We start from the raw sequence: 5,000 nt of genomic DNA, 5'->3' as shown, positions 1-5,000 counted from the left end.
AAAGTGCAACACGCGTGGGTTGGAATCCCATCCTCGTCGTAGCACTAGGTTTTGCTTCCCACTTTGCACATATGCATAGCCTGGTGTGGGTACCTATCTCACTTCCCTCAATCTTGTGAGCCCAACCCTGCAGTCACAGCGTCATCCAGTTGCCAAACTTTACTCCGAGCGCTTCATCTGGTTGGAGACAAAAATATTTTGTGCAACGTTACCCAATCTGTCTTTCCTTAATTTGGTTTAATGTACAAGATTATATGCCGTATATTGCAAATTATACGTTATAGACGAGCTCTCTGCATCAAGAAAAAATAATCCGGGGCTGTATATCCATTCCATTTCATTTCATTTCATTTCATTTCATTTCATCTCTTATCTTTTCTTATCTTTTCTTTTCAGCTCCTGTTATAGCCATGTCCGAGGGCAAAATGCGTCCGTAAATGTGGTTGAAGGAAAAAAAATAAAAAATAGATGGCCATACAAATGCGCCTTGTGCGCATTGGTGGTTCAGTGGTATCATGCAGGAGGCCCACATGTGCATTGCCTGGTGTGGGTACCTTATCTCACTTTCCTCAATCTCTTTTCTTTTCATCTCATCTCATCCAAAAAAAAAGAGTCTGGAGGAGTGGGGGGTGGCTCTGGAGGTGCTCCGGGGGCTCCAGGGGTTCCAGGGGGTGCTCGGTGGAGGCCATGCCCAGCCAGAGTGGCCCTTCCCCGGGCAGAGTCTGGAGGAGTGGGGGGTGGCTCTGGAGGTGCTCCGGGGGCTCCAGGGGTTCCAGGGGGTGCTCGGCGGAGGCCATGCCCAGCCAGAGTGGCCCTTCCCCGGGCATAGTCTGGGGAGAGTGGGGGGTGGCTCTGGAGGTGCTCCGGGGGCTCCAGGGGGTGCTCAGTGGAGGCCATGCCCAGCCAGAGTGGCCCTTCCCCGGGCATAGTCTGGGGAGAGTGGGGGGTGGCTCTGGAGGTGCTCCGGGGGCTTCAGGGGGTGCTCAGTGGAGGCCATGCCCAGCCAGAGTGTCCCTTCCCCGGGCAGAGTCTGGAGGAGTGGGGGGTGGCTCTGGAGGTGCTCCGGGGGCTCCAGGGGGTGCTCGGCGGAGGCCATGCCCAGCCAGAGTGGCCCTTCCCCGGGCATAGTCTGGGGAGAGTGGGGGGTGGCTCTGGAGGTGCTCCGGGGGCTCCAGGGGGTGCTCAGTGGAGGCCATGCCCAGCCAGAGTGTCCCTTCCCCGGGCAGAGTCTGGAGGAGTGGGGGGTGGCTCTGGAGGTGCTCCGGGGGCTCCAGGGGGTGCTCGGCGGAGGCCATGCCCAGCCAGAGTGGCCCTTCCCCGGGCATAGTCTGGGGAGAGTGGGGGGTGGCTCTGGAGGTGCTCCGGGGGCTCCAGGGGGTGCTCAGTGGAGGCCATGCCCAGCCAGAGTGGCCCTTCCCCGGGCAGAGTCTGGAGGAGTGGGGGGTGGCTCTGGAGGTGCTCCGGGGGCTCCAGGGGTTCCAGGGGGTGCTCGGCGGAGGCCATGCCCAGCCAGAGTGGCCCTTCCCCGGGCATAGTCTGGGGAGAGTGGGGGGTGGCTCTGGAGGTGCTCCGGGGGCTCCAGGGGGTGCTCAGTGGAGGCCATGCCCAGCCAGAGTGGCCCTTCCCCGGGCAGAGTCTGGAGGAGTGGGGGGTGGCTCTGGAGGTGCTCCGGGGGCTCCAGGGGTTCCAGGGGGTGCTCAGCGGAGGCCATGCCCAGCCAGAGTTGCCCTTCCCCGGGGTGAGTCTGGAGGAGTGGGGGGTGGCTCTGGAGGGGCTCCAGGGGTTCCAGGGGGGTGCTCGGCGGAGGCCATGCCCAGCCAGAGTGGCCCTTCCCCGGGGTGAGTCTGGAGGAGTGGGGGGTGGCTCTGGAGGGGCTCCAGGGGTTCCAGGGGGTGCTCGGCGGAGGCCAGGCCCAGCCAGAGTGGCCCTTCCCCGGGCATAGTCTGGGGAGAGTGGGGGGTGGCTCTGGAGGTGCTCCGGGGGCTCCAGGGGGTGCACAGTGGAGGCCATGCCCAGCCAGAGTGGCCCTTCCCCGGGCATAGTCTGGGGAGAGTGGGGGGTGGCTCTGGAGGTGCTCCGGGGGCTTCAGGGGGTGCTCAGTGGAGGCCATGCCCAGCCAGAGTGTCCCTTCCCCGGGCAGAGTCTGGAGGAGTGGGGGGTGGCTCTGGAGGTGCTCCGGGGGCTCCAGGGGGTGCTCGGCGGAGGCCATGCCCAGCCAGAGTGGCCCTTCCCCGGGCAGAGTCTGGAGGAGTGGGGGTGGCTCTGGAGGTGCTCCGGGGGCTCCAGGGGTTCCAGGGGGTGCTCAGTGGGGGCCATGCCCAGCCAGAGTGGCCCTTCCCCGGGCAAAGTCTGGTCGTCTGCGGGGTGGATGATCCCTGCTCCGCCTCACGCGAGTTCGAGACCGGCTGGGTGCCCTTTTATCCATGAGGCACTGCACTGCATCCGGCAGCCGAGTTCGGGGCCCGGTGAGGGCTCCAGGCTCCAGGGGCTCCGACCCGGAGCCTCCGACCCGCAGAAGGTGCTCCCTGGCCGGGCAAAGTCTGGCCGTGTGCGGGGTGGATGATCCCTGCTCCGCCTCACGCGAGTTCGAGACCGGCTGGATGCCCTTTTATCCATGAGGCACTGCACTTCCTCCGGCAGCCGAGTTCGGGGCCCGGTGAGGGCTCCAGGCTCCAGGGGCTCCGACCCGGAGCCTCCGACCCGCAGAAGGTGCTCCCTGGCCGGGCAAAGTCTGGCCGTGTGCGGGGTGGATGATCCCTGCTCCGCCTCACGCGAGTTCGAGACCGGCTGGGTGCCCTTTTATCCATGAGGCACTGCACTGCCTCCGGCAGCCGAGTTCGGGGCCCGGTGAGGGCTCCAGGCTCCAGGGGCTCCGACCCGGAGTCTCCGACCCGCAGAAGGTGCTCCCTGGCCGGGCAAAGTCTGGCCGTGTGCGGGGTGGATGATCCCTGCTCCGCCTCACGCGAGTTCGAGACCGGCTGGGTGCCCTTTTATCCATGAGGCACTGCACTTCCTCCGGCAGCCGAGTTCGGGGCCCGGTGAGGGCTCCAGGCTCCAGGGGCTCCGACCCGGAGCCTCCAACCCGCAGAAGGTGCTCCCTGGCCGGGCAAAGTCTGGCCGTGTGCGGGGTGGATGATCCCTGCTCCGCCTCACGCGAGTTCGAGACCGGCTGGGTGCCCTTTTATCCATGAGGCACTGCACTGCCTCCGGCAGCCGAGTTCGGGGCCCGGTGAGGGCTCCAGGCTCCAGGGGCTCCGACCCGGAGCCTCCGACTCGCAGAAGGTGCTCCCTGGCCGGGCAAAGTCTGGCCGTGTGCGGGGTGGATGATCCCTGCTCCGCCTCACGCGAGTTCGAGACCGGCTGGGTGCCCTTTTATCCATGAGGCACTGCACTGCCTCCGGCAGCCGAGTTCGGGGCCCGGTGAGGGCTCCAGGCTCCAGGGGCTCCGACCCGGAGCCTCCGACCCGCAGAAGGTGCTCCCTGGCCGGGCAAAGTCTGGCCGTGTGCGGGGTGGATGATCCCAACGTTACCCAATCTGTCTTTCCTTAATTTGGTTTAATGTACAAGATTATATGCCGTATATTGCAAATTATACGTTATAGACGAGCTCTCTGCATCAAGAAAAAATAATCCGGGGCTGTATATCCATTCCATTTCATTTCATTTCATTTCATTTCATCTCTTATCTTTTCTTATCTTTTCTTTTCAGCTCCTGTTATAGCCATGTCCGAGGGCAAAATGCGTCCGTAAATGTCGTTGAAGGAAAAAAAATAAAAAATAGATGGCCATACAAATGCGCCTTGTGCGCATTGGTGGTTCAGTGGTATCATGCAGGAGGCCCACATGTGCATTGCCTGGTGTGGGTACCTTATCTCACTTTCCTCAATCTCTTTTCTTTTCATCTCATCTCATCTCATCTCATCCAAAAAAAAAAAAAATGGCCGAACAAATGCTCTATGTGTGCATTGGTGGTTCAGTGGTAGAATTCCTGCTTGCCATGCAGGAGGCCTGGGTTCGATTCCCGGCTAATGCAGCAGAGCTTTTGAGAAGACTTTGGCGTGCCTATGTGCAATGTTTCATTCATTATCTAAATGCACAAGATTATGCCTAAAGTTTACTGTCAGAAGTGGGATTCGAACCCACGCCTACAGGGGAGACTGCGACCTGAACGCAGCGCCTTAGACCGCTCGGCCATCCTGACGGTGTGAGTGCTTAGCTTTGCCCTTTCCGACGCAGACAAGAGCCCCGACCATGAAAACCTTGATTTTGCTGACAATGCAGCGGCATGATAATTTAAGGAACGCTTCACGAATTTGCGTGTCATCCTTGCGCAGGGGCCATGCTAATCTTCTCTGTATCATTCCAATTTTAGTATATGTGTTAGCGAACTAACACAATAGTGCCTGGTTGCAACCACGCCTTTATAGCGCTCTTAAAATCCTGCTCCTGCAGTCATGGTGTTATAGCCGCAAGAAAGTGCAACACGCGTGGGTTGGAATCCCATCCTCGTCGTAGCACTAGGTTTTGCTTCCCACTTTGCACATATGCATAGCCTGGTGTGGGTACCTATCTCACTTCCCTCAATCTTGTGAGCCCAACCCTGCAGTCACAGCGTCATCCAGTTGCCAAACTTTACTCCGAGCGCTTCATCTGGTTGGAGACAAAAATATTTTGTGCAACGTTACCCAATCTGTCTTTCCTTAATTTGGTTTAATGTACAAGATTATATGCCGTATATTGCAAATTATACGTTATAGACGAGCTCTCTGCATCAAGAAAAAATAATCCGGGGCTGTATATCCATTCCATTTCATTTCATTTCATTTCATTTCATTTCATCTCTTATCTTTTCTTATCTTTTCTTTTCAGCTCCTGTTATAGCCATGTCCGAGGGCAAAATGCGTCCGTAAATGTGGTTGAAGGAAAAAAAATAAAAAATAGATGGCCATACAAATGCGCCTTGTGCGCATTGGTGGTTCAGTGGTATCATGCAGGAGGCC

At 58.9% G+C, this 5,000-nt stretch overlaps 3 non-coding genes across 3 annotated transcripts; 1 reads left to right on the top strand and 2 right to left on the bottom strand.

The window, feature by feature from the left end:
* Positions 1 to 3,962: 3,962 nt before the first annotated feature.
* trnag-gcc (transfer RNA glycine (anticodon GCC)) lies at positions 3,963 to 4,033 on the top strand. Its single transcript has one exon. It is a non-coding gene; the product is annotated as a tRNA-Gly (tRNA).
* Positions 4,034 to 4,118: 85 nt separating this feature from the next.
* trnal-cag (transfer RNA leucine (anticodon CAG)) lies at positions 4,119 to 4,201 on the bottom strand. Its single transcript has one exon. It is a non-coding gene; the product is annotated as a tRNA-Leu (tRNA).
* An 88-nt stretch (positions 4,202 to 4,289) lies between these two features.
* Positions 4,290 to 4,395, bottom strand: LOC140378668 (U6 spliceosomal RNA). Its single transcript, XR_011930501.1, has one exon. It is a non-coding gene; the product is annotated as a U6 spliceosomal RNA (small nuclear RNA).
* Positions 4,396 to 5,000: the final 605 nt, after the last annotated feature.

This window comes from Eucyclogobius newberryi, unplaced genomic scaffold (assembly GCF_026437365.1).
Source record: "Eucyclogobius newberryi isolate DKJ021-1_F unplaced genomic scaffold, fEucNew1.0.hap1 SCAF_4, whole genome shotgun sequence".
Lineage (NCBI taxonomy): Eukaryota > Metazoa > Chordata > Actinopteri > Gobiiformes > Gobiidae > Eucyclogobius > Eucyclogobius newberryi.
The sequence above is the reverse complement of the archived record's forward strand: the minus strand, read 5'-3'. Positions and strand labels throughout refer to the sequence as shown.